At 36.8% G+C, this 13,509-nt stretch overlaps 1 protein-coding gene and 1 long non-coding RNA gene across 2 annotated transcripts in view; one reads left to right on the top strand and one right to left on the bottom strand.

Annotated features, from left to right (window-relative positions):
* LOC124175504 (5-hydroxytryptamine receptor 2A) overlaps positions 1-13,509 on the top strand; it is a 162,878-nt gene that overhangs the window by 75,152 nt on the left and 74,217 nt on the right. The window lies entirely within an intron of this gene.
* On the bottom strand, positions 1,928-12,946 carry LOC124175511. Its single transcript, XR_006869191.1, has 3 exons — positions 12,893-12,946; positions 8,131-8,133; positions 1,928-1,941 (listed from the first exon to the last, which is right to left on the bottom strand). It is a non-coding gene; the product is annotated as an uncharacterized LOC124175511 (long non-coding RNA).

Genomic DNA, 13,509 nt, shown 5'->3' on the forward strand with positions numbered 1-13,509 from the left:
TATTCAGAAATTCACATGTTATAAATTTTAATATAATCCAACACTGTACCGCCGATCACGATACCTATCATAATTTTTTCCGTAACTATAGCGCCATTAAAGTTAGGAGTGGTTTAAGAAACGTCATAGTGACACGTTTTACGTTACTCGCAACTTCTTAACTACTACTGAATCTACCTGTAAATTTATCGAAAATCTTTAGAATCAACAAAGACATGCAGCATATGAATTTCAGCCAAACCGATTCCGGCATTTTTGTGTTATGAAAGATTTCCGCAACTTTTTGGTTACGATTGTTTTCTAAGAGTGAAAATTTTTTTTCTAATATTACTTCAACACTAAACAAAACTGCAAAATATTTGTACACAAGATCAGTTTTTCATCGGTCATCTCTTTTCATTAGAGCTACATCGATAGAAAAGATAAATAAATCACTGGAATGTGATTTTTTGGTTAAGCGGCGCGGGAAAGTCCGTCATTTGAAAAATTCGAAAGGATCCGTGACTAAATCTTTCAACTTATACTTGAATTGTGTAGAATGGAGAGAAGATTAGAAGTAGTTAGAAAAAAATTCATACGTGTATATGATGTGATCTACGTTTGAGAGAATCGAATGCGTCTCGAGTGCATACTAAAAAATTCGCAGGCACTACGATTGAATTGTTTCACTCGATTTTTAGACCGCTAGCGCCCAGTCTGCATTTCGCCGCATTCCATGTATCTCTTATTGAATTTTGTAAAGTTCAAGAATCTTGAGGCACTCGTATCTGCGTGTATGTTCGTGCAACCGACGACGGCACGATCAGTCTAAAGTTCACGTACGCTATATCGTGAAGCCTTGAGGGTAATACAGTTTCGGGAAAAAGCTTCTTCTAGATCAACGCGTAACTTTCCTTCTAGAGACAAAATGCGGAGAATTGTAGGTAACATAAAAAAATTAGAACATTTCCAGCCAAACTTTTGATACAACGGTATGCCTGACACAGTATCGTCGGGAGTGGACCTTTTTTTACAGAAATCGTTCCTCAAAGTTCGTTTCTACAAGAAAAATTGCTCAAATAAGATCAGAATTATTCAAACTCTAGAGAAATGAACGCTGCAGAACCAGGCAGTGTGCGATTATTTCAACATTAGAAATGTCTAGGCAGAGGGACTCTGCAAAATTTGTTATGTCATCGGCCCCGAATAGTTATGATTACATTGGTAACGTTTAGGTGGAGGTATTCTGCGCAATTGGTGATGTTCATCGGTTACGAAAAGTTATGGTGAATCGATCTGGTACACATCATGAATTTTAATATGACGGCGGTGACGCGTGCAATTTTTATTCAAGATGGCGGTGATGATGCGTGGGATTTATAATCAAAATGACGGCGATGACGCGTGTAATTTGTATTCATACAAATCACATTTACAACTGTCCCTGACCGTGCAAATTATGCAATTCATGTAAATTTTCTCTGTAAAAACTAACTGTGTAGAAACTATTCCTGTAGAAGAAATGTCCTCTTGTATCGCCAGTGCTGTGTGACGCTGGAAGCGCGCGCTTTACGGCTATGATTCACACCGAGGAAGTGTCTCGGGTATGTGTGAACTTCGTTCCTTGTTTGTCTTTCCAATAAAAAAGCTTCGAATGGTAAAGGTTAGCTACTGTGCAAGATATTCACATTTTCCTAAAATGGCTAAAATTTCGACAGGTGGTGGTTAAGTGAGCAAAGTGCATATCTTTATCACTTATCTTGTTACTAGACGCAGTTTTAATCGTAAGGTGAAACATATGTGATAAAATGCAAATTAGAAATCAATTTTAAATTGGGACATAACTTACAAGAAAGACGTATCCGCTTAATTATAACAAATCGAACGAGATTAATAATCCGTCAGTGATACGTACAATATCATGGGGTTGTGTTATTGTCTTCACCTAGAGGAAAAAAAATTCTGTTGGCTTTTCGTCATAATCGAAAAAATCATATGGATAATACAGCTTTAATGCCAGGCTCACAACCAACAAAGAAAAATACCGATTTGTCGTCGATTTGAAGTTGAGCTCGCTTCAGCTAATTCAAGTCCAATAACGCCGTCCAAACCAATAGGCCGTGAAATCCGATCCGTCTACTTGATATTTGAAGCAAGTATAGGTAGCTAGGAATGAATTTATGATTGATAATTTTCTTACCAATTGTAGAGGATCATCCCATGGCAACGGAGGAGGACGAAAGCGAGGATACGATAGGCAGCAGAGAGGAGATGAGAAGACGCAGAGCAATCTCAGTCAAGCTCTTGGCTCGGCAGCACACAATCAATATCTTGAAATCAAATCCGTTCCTGAAAGACTGCGAAGTGAGATTGAGTGACCGGAGAATATGGAGGTATTAGGTATAGGTATAAGAGGAACATTGCAATTAGCTGCAGCCGATTCTTCGCTGACACAAAAATTAGGAATTTTCACCACATATGCAGAAAAATCACCGTTTCGATCATATAGATGAAGATAACATAGAGAGGATATCTAATGTTGGATGGTTTGGATCGTTGTCAAGCACGATCTTGACATACATTTTAATCGAATTTTCAAAAAGAGCAAACTTTGATACGTATTTTCATATTATATTATTTTTGTTTGAGATTTTCCTTTGGTCTTTCGGGTTTTGTATACATTGCCAAAGTCGAAGATCCTTGTCTTATACTCTCAACTTCTGGCAGTTCTAACATGCTTTGGCAAGAACGTGAAGTTCTACATCTCAAACAAATCTTCAATGGCAATTTTTCTCCGCGCAATAATTCATGAGGCATTGAAACAGCGTAATTAACTTTAGCCGGTTGAAAGCAATATATGACGAAGAATTTTAATCAAAAGGATCTGTTTCGTCGGTAATATCCCACGCTGCAGATATATTTACATGAACAGAACTTCGGCAAGGGATGTAACATAGCGCTACGATTACTATTTTCAGGATTCATTTAATGCGATCATCGATGTTCTGAACCACGGTGTTGCCTGACGTTCCAATAATCTTTGTTCATTCACGTTCTCCTTTGTATTATCATCCAAGTCTTAATATTTATAAAAATTGATATAAAAACGTCAGCTTCACAGTCACCATCGTAAGTGCTCATAAGATTTCAACATATACATCTTCACAAGGCAGTTTTTCGTTCATGAAATAAAATTCCATTTCCAAGCTTATAATCTACTAAAATCTACAAAAATTGGCCTCCGTAAAAGTAATAGTACAATATTTCCCGTAAATACATTAAGGACGTTGCCTACTCCCGGCGGAACTGCTGCTTGCAGACGTTCACGCGATGCAAGTTTTCTCCGTCATTTATAAAGATATCGAACTTCTATTAGAAGCATTTTAAAGGCGACGGAGTAATCTGTGTCGTGTATTTTTCCGAATTTTAATTTTTTTTTCAGAGTCGTAAAAAACAGCACTGAAAGTGAGCAAAGTTCCCATTGTAATAAAACAAGAACGAATTTTTTTTTTCACATTTCTACGAAATACACGACACAGATAAATCCTTCACCTTTGATTTAGGACTAAGAGCAATAAAATCGAACTCAAGAGTTGCGAGAAAACTTGCACAAGCTGAAGCATGAAACATCGGATTTTCGCCGCGAAAAGCGATTGCTTGCTAGCGCCATCTCTGGCTTAAGTCGCCCGTCGTACGAACTAGCGGCCGTAGCAGCAGTCTGCATTCAACACGTGCAAACCCGTAATTCAAACCGCGAGCCGTGAGCGTTATTCGGTGTGTTCTTCGTGAATAAATATTAGTAAAGTGTCTAAAACTCCTTGATAAGTATTCATCGGTCATTCGCTATGACTAAGATAAGGAAAGTGTTACGGAAAAGTAAGAAAAAGGGCCAGGGTTGGAAAAATTTGGCGGCTTATCAGCGGAAGAGGTTGAGGTAAATAGAATGGCATCAAGTTTGCTTACATAGACTTGATTGTTTTCATTTTCAGACGGACTAACTAACATGCACGTTTTATTAATTCAGAACACCGTATTTTCCTAACTCTCTTCGAATTATTATTTACCGCCCCTTTCTCAATGTGTGTTTTGTCAACCTATTCTTCCGAAAATCATTTTCCATCTTTCGTCCACTCACGATTACAAACTTGCCGATGACTTTTACCGCACACTGATCTACCTAACTGACTATTTGATTGTGATATTTGACATCTACTTGCCAAGGTCAAAGCAGAATACACTAATGAATTGAAAACCTGACGTGCTATCGAAGACATTGTTGCAGCGTAAAGTTCTGCCTTTTGCCAGCAATAGTAGACTCCAGACGAGCTCGACAACTTCCGATTCGCGACCCTCCTCAAATAATTATAATTGAAGCTAGAAATTCTGCGGTCAAATCAAAACCCTCAACGACTAATTATTACCCGTAAGAAAAAGAAAACGACAACCGACAGTACTAACGAGTAACTATATAGACGTTTTTACATATTTCTATATTTTTCCTTTCCTTTATAACTATTTCACAATAATGTCACACACAGAAAACTATTTTTGATTCAAGAATATTCTATTTCTTTGATCAAGAGTATGCTATTTTTTTAATAAAAATATCACATATTCTGGAATGAAGAATACTCAGCACTTGATTCAAGAATATTTTAATTCTTGATTTAAGGATTGTTTTCTTTGTGTGTAGCCCATTTTTTTATGTTTTGTATTACAAATCAACCCTCGCATGTATATCCTGCTTGTTAAATTTTCATTTTTTAGTTACAGCCCATTCGAAATTTTGCACGGATAGAACACTTTTAATTTTTCCTGGCATGGTTGAGAGGTTGGGACGGGATAGGGTGAGTCTCTGCATCGCAGCGACCTCCACGTGGTGAGACCTGGGTCATTGATGGCATTGTATTTAGTAGGGATGCTTGATATCACCCATCCCTAGTATTTAGTCATGAATTAGCTAACTGCTGTTTCGGGTAATTTCGCTTGTACTATTTTTCTCTTTACTGCAACGAGTTATGCAATAGATCTCTTGAAAACTCGAAGATTATTCAATGATTTCTGTAACTTATCATTATTTGCATAAGCAATAAATATTTGAAATAATATGGATACGTGCCAACCTCTCCTTGGATAAACGTATCCTAATCTCATCAACCACGCGAAACTCATACGGGCTTCCAGTTATATTCCTCGCACGTCAGAACTTCAGAACGTTCAAGTGCAAGCGGCCTGGTCCCAACGGAGTGCAGAGTGGGGGCCCATAGCACCCGAGGGGCATAGACTTAAGTCCCGCCCACTCTTGGCTGCCTGGCTTGAGTCGCGCGGAAAGCCAAAGTTCCCGCGCGAGTTCAGTAGGCAACGTCCTTAAGGGATCGTCTCAGTGTGACACTCCGAAAAATCACTGATTTTCGCGAATTTTTTTTTTAATGTTCACATAAACTAATCGGTCCTGTTTTTTTTTCATAAATAAATATGTTTCTGAAGAATACAAAATGATTTTTTTTAAGTTTATTTATTGAGTGCATCATTGTTGTATAAATTGTTGTAATTTCACGTGAAAAAAAAGGCGCTGCACGGTTTCCACGATGACGGCCGCAATTTTGATCTGAAAAAAAAATTTCAAAAAGATTATTGATCTGTAGGAAAGTCACTATCGCGCTATGGAGGTTTTTTTTTTCAAATTTGACAAAATGGCGGCGGTTTGAACAAAAAGTGTCGAATGTGGCCCTTTTTTTCGACAGTTTTTCGTAAAAAAAATAGGAAGTTTTCAAAAAAAAAAAAAAGCTTCCATAGCGCGATAAAGAATGACGTTTAAAATGTTCTCCCGAAATTGGAACTAGATATCTTTAAAACTCTTCCTTTGAGAGTGGAAACCGTTTTGGAAAACACCATTCTGAGAAAAACGCGTTTAAAGATTGAAGTTGGAAAAGTTTATATAAATCGTTTACTTACGATCAATCGGCGATGCCAGGTCTTGATTTTGTCCTTGGGGGTTTCTCTCGTACGTCTATCCGTGGTGGATGTCAAAAACGAACTGAAATGCTTGGACAGTTTATTCTGCAAGGTTATAGAACCTAAGCACCTTAGTACTCGCGCAGGTAGAAAACCCGTTCCCTGTCTACAAGAAACGCTGTAGCGACCGTAATAATTTGAATTTCGATTTAAGAATTTGAGAGAATGTTTAGAACAGTGTATACTATACGATAATGCAAAAAAAAAAAAAAACAATTTTTTGAAAATTTCACACTGAGACGATCCCTTAAGAGGGAATAATGTGCTACTTTCGTCCCCCTTTTCAGGTAAAAAAGTAACCATTATAATTGAATCGGGAATAAACTTACGTTAGGCAGATACTTCTAACCCCTTGAGTGCCAAGTCAATTTTATAAAATGTGCCCAAAGTGCTAAAACTTAAACTTAGAGCAATTCACCTGAAATTGACCACACGGAGGTTCTTGGGGGCGCTGACCACGAATCCGATATCAGATTTGGAAAATTCCAAGATGGTGATCTACTACTGCGCATGTGCATTAGTATGACTGGCGTATAAACGAGGAATCAATCTGGAATTGGTCACTCGGGGTTCTCGAGAGCGCTGGTCGCGAATCCTATATCGGATTTACAAAATTCCAAGAGAGGGCGACCGACTACGGCGCATGCGCATTGGTATGGCTCATGTATAATTCAGGATTCGCTCTGGAATTGTACACTCTGTGTGCCCGCAAACTTCTGAATCAACAATTCAGGTATACCAGTCACATTCCTACGGAATGTTCTATCGCATATGTCCATTACTGGGTCACGATATTGAAATTTTGTGAACTATATTACATTCCCGCGATCAGCACTCCCAAAAACGTCCAAGTTCGAGGTCAGCTCAAATCCTCGACTATAAAGGTTTTTTTCTAATGCGCATGCGCAGTGGTGAGTCTCCATTCAATTCCTCAATTATACGCCAGTCATACTAATATGCATGCGCAGTAGTAGGTCTCCATCTTGGAATTTGTCAAATCTGATCTCGGATTCATGATCAGCGTCCCTGAAAAACCCCGAGTGACCAGTTTCGGAGCAATTCCTCAATTATATACCAGTCATACTAATGCGCATGCGCAGTAGTAGGTCGCCATCAAGGAATTTGTCAAATATGATTTCGGATTCATGATCAGCGCCCCCGAAAACCCCCGAGTGCCCGATATCTGATCATTTGGTGATCATTTCTCCCGTCTACTTGACTTCTATGTCAGGACAAAGATTTCTTGGAAATGATAAAAACTATAACTTTGTAAGCGCGAAATTAGCTGCCTAGCATGGGCTATCAGGAAATGAATGATGTGATCCTTTTCAGCATGGCCCAAAATATAGGAAAATGCGCTTTAGTTACGGGTGACATATTATCAGGCGTTGCTAGGGCACTTATTCATTGAACAAAGATTCGTGATTTTTCTGCACTGTGGGCCAAGTCGAGAAAAACAAAGATCTTTGTCCGCGGCACTCAAGGGGCTAAGGATGTACTGGGCTATACATTATCAGCCAAGTGAGGGAATCTCGGCGACAATATTGAATACTTTATGATAAGATAAAAATCTGAATAATAATTGCCCGAAAGTTATCAATAAATTGTTTTATACAAAACATCGTTTAACAAATTTTTAGGGATTGCATTTTTTTTTTTTTTTTTTTTTGTCAAGTGACATGAAATCATTGTTTTTTCTGAATACCCATGAATTTTTAAAGAATTTTCTCATTATTTTGAAATTACTGTATTCGAAAATCTTTAAAGACTGTGTACACGAAACTATTTTATCATTGCCCCGGAAACTTCTTAATTGTACTTTACAACATTCTTACGACAACGTATCAAAATTCACGATTTTTCTTCCATTTTTCAAAATTTAAAATACTCGAAAACGGAAATATCAAAATAACGAGAAAATTCTTTGAAAATTCATCATTCACAATGTATTGTTTCACCAATTTATCGATAACTTTTGGGCATTATGATATTCAAATGCAATCATCTTATCGTCTTTATTGTGATTAATTCTTTTCCGATTTTTATCTGACCACAAAGTATTCAATATTCTAAACACAACTCACTTTCGGTTGAAAACGCGTAGCCATTACATACGTCTAACGATAAGCCAGTGACCTACTATCATTATGAGTAATTGACGGGCTTTTCGAACGCATATCTGGTTAGTGATATAAAGGGTGACAAGGTGCGTTTCATCTTTCGAATTATACCAACGGGCGTGAATTTTGTAATATGTACACGGACGGAAGCGTGACGTTCCATTATACACACGCGTGTGTTATGACACAATGATACTAGACCACAGCTCGTTTACACTCTTAAAAAATCCAATTTCCGACAAGGTAACGTCTTCATTGATTTTGCCAGTATGTCTAGATAGCTTCGTATCAAGAAGCCGATAAGCAGACGAGCTACGGATAGGAAAACATTATGTTTCACGTACCACACCGACAGAATCTAACACTATTGATTGATTTTCCGAAAACATTAGAACCGATGAATAGTCAATTAGGAGCTTATTAACAATTAGCTTTAAATCTTCCTTGGACTTTCTCGTCTTACTTCTTTTGAATTTTTGAATTCATGTTCTTTTGAATTCAACTTGTCACTTGTTCTAAACTACACCGGATACATAGCACTGTTTTTACCGATCAAATTAAAAATAAGTAATGTAATTTGAATTTCCAAGATTTATTCCCCAGTTTGTTCATTTGTCAAACTAAAATGTCACAAAGAAAGTCGTATCCCGGAAGTCAAAATGCATAATTAGCGTTAATGCTTCATGCGCAATCCTCTTATACGCGCTGCCGCGTATGCACCTTAATAAATCTACATACTTTACATTTTTAAGGACAATATCAATGCATTAGAGAGTGATTTCACTGTCTTTGTTGATCACATGCACTACGTCTAGATAATGTATTAATCGCTTATATTTTGTTTTGCAGCATTAATCATGGTTAGTCTACTGTTATAAAATTTAGCTACACTCCAGTACGCGGAGTTACTGAAGATAAAGTTTTCTCGAAGGGTTTCGTGTGAAATTTCAGAAAAACCAGTACTCAGCTCTGGTACGATAAGCTTACCGAGAACTCATCAAAAGAAGTTAAAATTAAGTTTTTTCTGAGCTTAACACGAAGCCTGGAAAGAGGTCTTTTGAAGCCAGAATTGCTCGGAGAGTATTATGTACTGTGACATTCCCTTACGAAGATATCTAGCGAGTAATAATCATTTATGTTTTATATCCATTACGTGTTAACAACGACCAATTTGGCAATTGGAAAGTGAATGTAATAATTTTATTGGCTAATAAATGGTGTGGGACAATTTTTTCAGCAGCTGAAAACGGTTGATCAAATGAACCTAAATATGAGATGATTTATAAAAAAAAATCGTCCGGGTTCCAGAGTCTACATACTATTTTTAAACACGAATTTTTCATGAGCTGTGTGATCGATCAAGTCTTCTGTAACATTCGAGAATCATTCAAACTCGCAGTTCTACCCCTGGATTATTCGTAGGTACATCAATTATTCGAATGAATAATAGAGTGACGGAAACTCTCTCATTTGTGGATCGCTGCAGGGAATTGGAAGAACTTGTTTAATTACTCTGCACCATTCAACTATTACGCTTTACCATGTCTATTCTTTGTTTTCCTGTCACCGTTCTGGTGGTTCGCGAAATGGTTCCTCTTGCAAATCGTTTACCCGAGCTACTTCAGCCACATGGTTTCGATACTCTATTCCATGTTATAAGTCGCGGGAAAATATCATTACCGCCTCTGATGATATACCGGGAGCCTCTTGACAACCATTTCATGCATATAGTTTTCCTTACATGCGATTCACTTGAAATTTTGAATTCATGGGCTTTTGGGGTCTGTATACAGTTGGTTATATACTCATCAATTATTAGTTGATTTACAGAAAACGGTCTACTTGACTTTTAAATACTCTGATTGTATCGCTATTTCTACGGCAATCAAAGTCGACAATATTGTCATAAAATGTGAATCAAAGCTAAATAAATTCACTTGAAATTTTGCATAAATGGGCTTTTGGAGTCGCTAATCACGAATCTGAACCCGAAATTCAAAGCGGTGGTTCCGATATGGCGGGCGGACAAACATAACGAAAAGAAAAGTCTTTAAAAATTTATATAAATGTTTTTAGTGCGTATTAAGTTTGTGTAAGCATTGGCATTCGGATTTTCATGATAGTTTAGCAAAAAATGCTCTTTTTCGTGGAAAACCACGAATTTCGACCATTTGTTTACATGTAATGTTTTTGGATTAAATAAATAAATTTTATATTTGTCTAGACTTAGAGATGTTTCGGGAACCATGTGGAATCAAACTACTCGGTAGTTGTTACTAAAAAAGTAGTTTAATAAATAAAAAGCTGCAAAAAAAGTGGGACGCTGAGCGTCCCAGCATGAATTAAAGAGTTGTCGTGCCAGTTCCGTGCCACGCGCATACCGTCAACACATGCACAAGTTTTCGTTCATAGCATTTGTCTGCTACATTCGGCTCACGTAAAAATTATTCATGCCTTGGCGCTGGCGTAAGTTGGTACTTTCAGCAGAGACTCTCTGAAATCAAGAAAACATTTTCTGATTCTAACTTCTCTTATTGATAGCAAGTATGCGCTGTTTTTGTTATACGAATATTTCACCGATAACACCGGTCAACACGAATTTTCAGCCTGGCTTCCAGATGCCAAGTTTTAATTTTTTCAACGTAACTAATAAATGGAAGAATAGTTTTACTAGATGAAGTTGTCTTTTGTAGAAACCAGAACGATATTTTTGATTTTAAGAAAAATTGCCTATTTTCTCAAACATTTATTGTAAATAACATTTAAACAAACTTCAGTTTCGCATTTAAATCACTTTTACTTAAAAATAATAATTGATCACAGGTCAGGAGAAAACATTTTTTTTGGTTGAGTTTATAATTAAATAAATGAATTTTAATTTTATGCTCGGAATAATAACCAAAATCTTCATTTATTACTTATAAAGTTTCTTGAGTGGTCTTAACTATCAACCAAAAACTTCAAGACTTATTTATCAACGCAAGAAAGACAAAAGCAAACTTAAAATGAAGATTTTGATTATTATTCGATGGGTAGAAACAAAATTTATTTATTTAAATATAAATTTAAAAGAATAATGTTTCTGCAGACCCGTGGCATAATTCTTTGAGGAGATACAAACAAAAAGATCACCAACGATACTACTAATTATACAAAAGTGCACCTTCTCAGACTATGAAAATCCATTTTCTTGCGTAGTCACCCATAAAGTATCATCGAGTCGCCTTTTAAATGGCACGGCGAGGATTTTAATTCAGAAATTCTCCACCCCCCTGTTCAACATGTTCTCTTTTTACAATATAAACCTTCTCTCCTCGGTCTATGGTTTAAAATTGCACTCACTGGTTAACAATAACGATTGACGAAGGAAGCATTCTGCCCTAATACCGTCGACTGCCAATTAAAATTTAGGTACAGATTGTTTTGTCATTATTTTCATGTATAATTATATACTAACTGATTGGTTGTAATCTTGATTTGACGATGTTCCTTAGTTTCGCTTGCGAATGTTCCTGGGGATCTCGGTGTTTAGCAAATTGTAATTAACACTTCACTGCCGTCACTCTCCTCATCTATTTCTTGCTCTTTTGCTCTTTTCCTTACATGTGTCCTTGGTTTTAGTCGTACTGTCTTTGCTACTAAGCCAACCCGCGTGAATGGATTTGTAATCTGTATACCCTACTCGTGTATCGGTACAGATGGGGTATACATATACGTACATTACTTAGAAGCACTCGCAAGTGACTGTAAAGAGCATTCACTGCCGTGGTGTGAGTATACATAAATAAATAATTCCCTTAAATATAGAGATTTCTTTAAACAGTTGGTGCAAAATTAATTAAACGCCTTGATCTCGAAGAAAGGGGGGTTTCAAAGGAGTTCTAGGCACACCATGTATAGTCACACCACGCTCCCTATGGTATTATACCTTTTGGCACATGGGGGGGGGGGGGGGGGGGGGGATCCAGGAATTCCCGGTAATAGAAATTACCATGAAGAGATTGAAATCACTAGTTTGCAGACTTTGAGAACGGCGAAAATGCCATTTCTCGTCGCTGAAAATTCTTGCGGTGGCCAAAGTATGTCCTTAATTGAATAATTCAAAATATCAAGCACATAGCAGTAACGGACGTTTAATTGAACCTTGCGCCGCAACTTGTGGATTTCAGGTTATTTGTACACCTACAGAAGTGAATTTCGATGATGCTTGATATCGTCTGTTACCACCCACTTAACCTATGTCGCAGACGACATGGGTGGCCTTGAATCCGTCAGAATCCACCCCTCGCTGCAGAATAAATTTGTACTAAAATATTGAAAGTCGTCTTAGTGATTAGAACGATTGAATTTTAGATAGTATTTGGATTTTGTGCAAGTCGGTGCAGAATCTATATTTTTACCCTGTTGGTATTTATTTGACTTATATGAACTTGGATATTTTTTATCTAAATGGTTTAACATTTTACTAACAAAATTCTCCAACCCATCCAGAATTTTGTGATTTAACAAATTGAGAAGCTTCTCGGTATTCACGATCTCTATGTTTTACAACATTGCCAGCACTCATTTTCAGATTTCATCAACGTAAACAAACAACTATTACAGCGCGCTTAGCAGCATCATCGCCTCGCTATTTCGTGTGATGTAAGCATCATAATCTACTTTTCATCTTCAACACATCAATATTCAAAATTGATAAAAGTGAATTATACGAGCCTACACGGAGGAAAATAAATTCTTAAACCAACAAAGTAGATTTTTTTTTTGAGTATATCCACTTCAATCTAGTATCCCTTACTTGTTTGAAATACGATGACTTCAATTCAACAATTGCGATTCAGTCAATTTGTCAAAATGATTTGGTCCACCGAATACCTTGATTTAGAAAAAGCCTTTGGTGTCGTTATAGATTCAAGTATTAATTTGCGTGAATCTTTTGATATGTTTCCGAAATGAAGTAAACCAAATATATTTTCATTTGAAGTTTATGTATAGTGTCTCAAAGTCAGAAACAATTAAGTAATTCAAATAAAATAAGTACACGAATCTAGCTAACATAAAATTTACATCGATCGAATGCCATACTTTTTTGATCAAACCGGAGCTTGTTTGGCGTAACTGATTGAATCAACAGCACTGTTTGGTTATCGAGGTAAAAGAAATATCACAATCTTTGAAACAAATAGAGAATCTATTTATTGTTAACATCAGAATACTAGTACTATAAACGGCCACTAGGCGGTGAACTCTCTCGCTACGAAAATAGCTTCAGTGATAACTATGAAACCGAGTAGTTGACTAGAATGTCTAAAATAGATAACATAAGATAAATTTGTCATCAGACCTATTACGAACGAAGAAAGCATAATATCAAGTTTCGAGTCATCGACATTGA

Source organism: Neodiprion fabricii, chromosome 2 (genome assembly GCF_021155785.1).
Source record: "Neodiprion fabricii isolate iyNeoFabr1 chromosome 2, iyNeoFabr1.1, whole genome shotgun sequence".
Taxonomy (NCBI): Eukaryota; Metazoa; Arthropoda; class Insecta; order Hymenoptera; family Diprionidae; genus Neodiprion; species Neodiprion fabricii.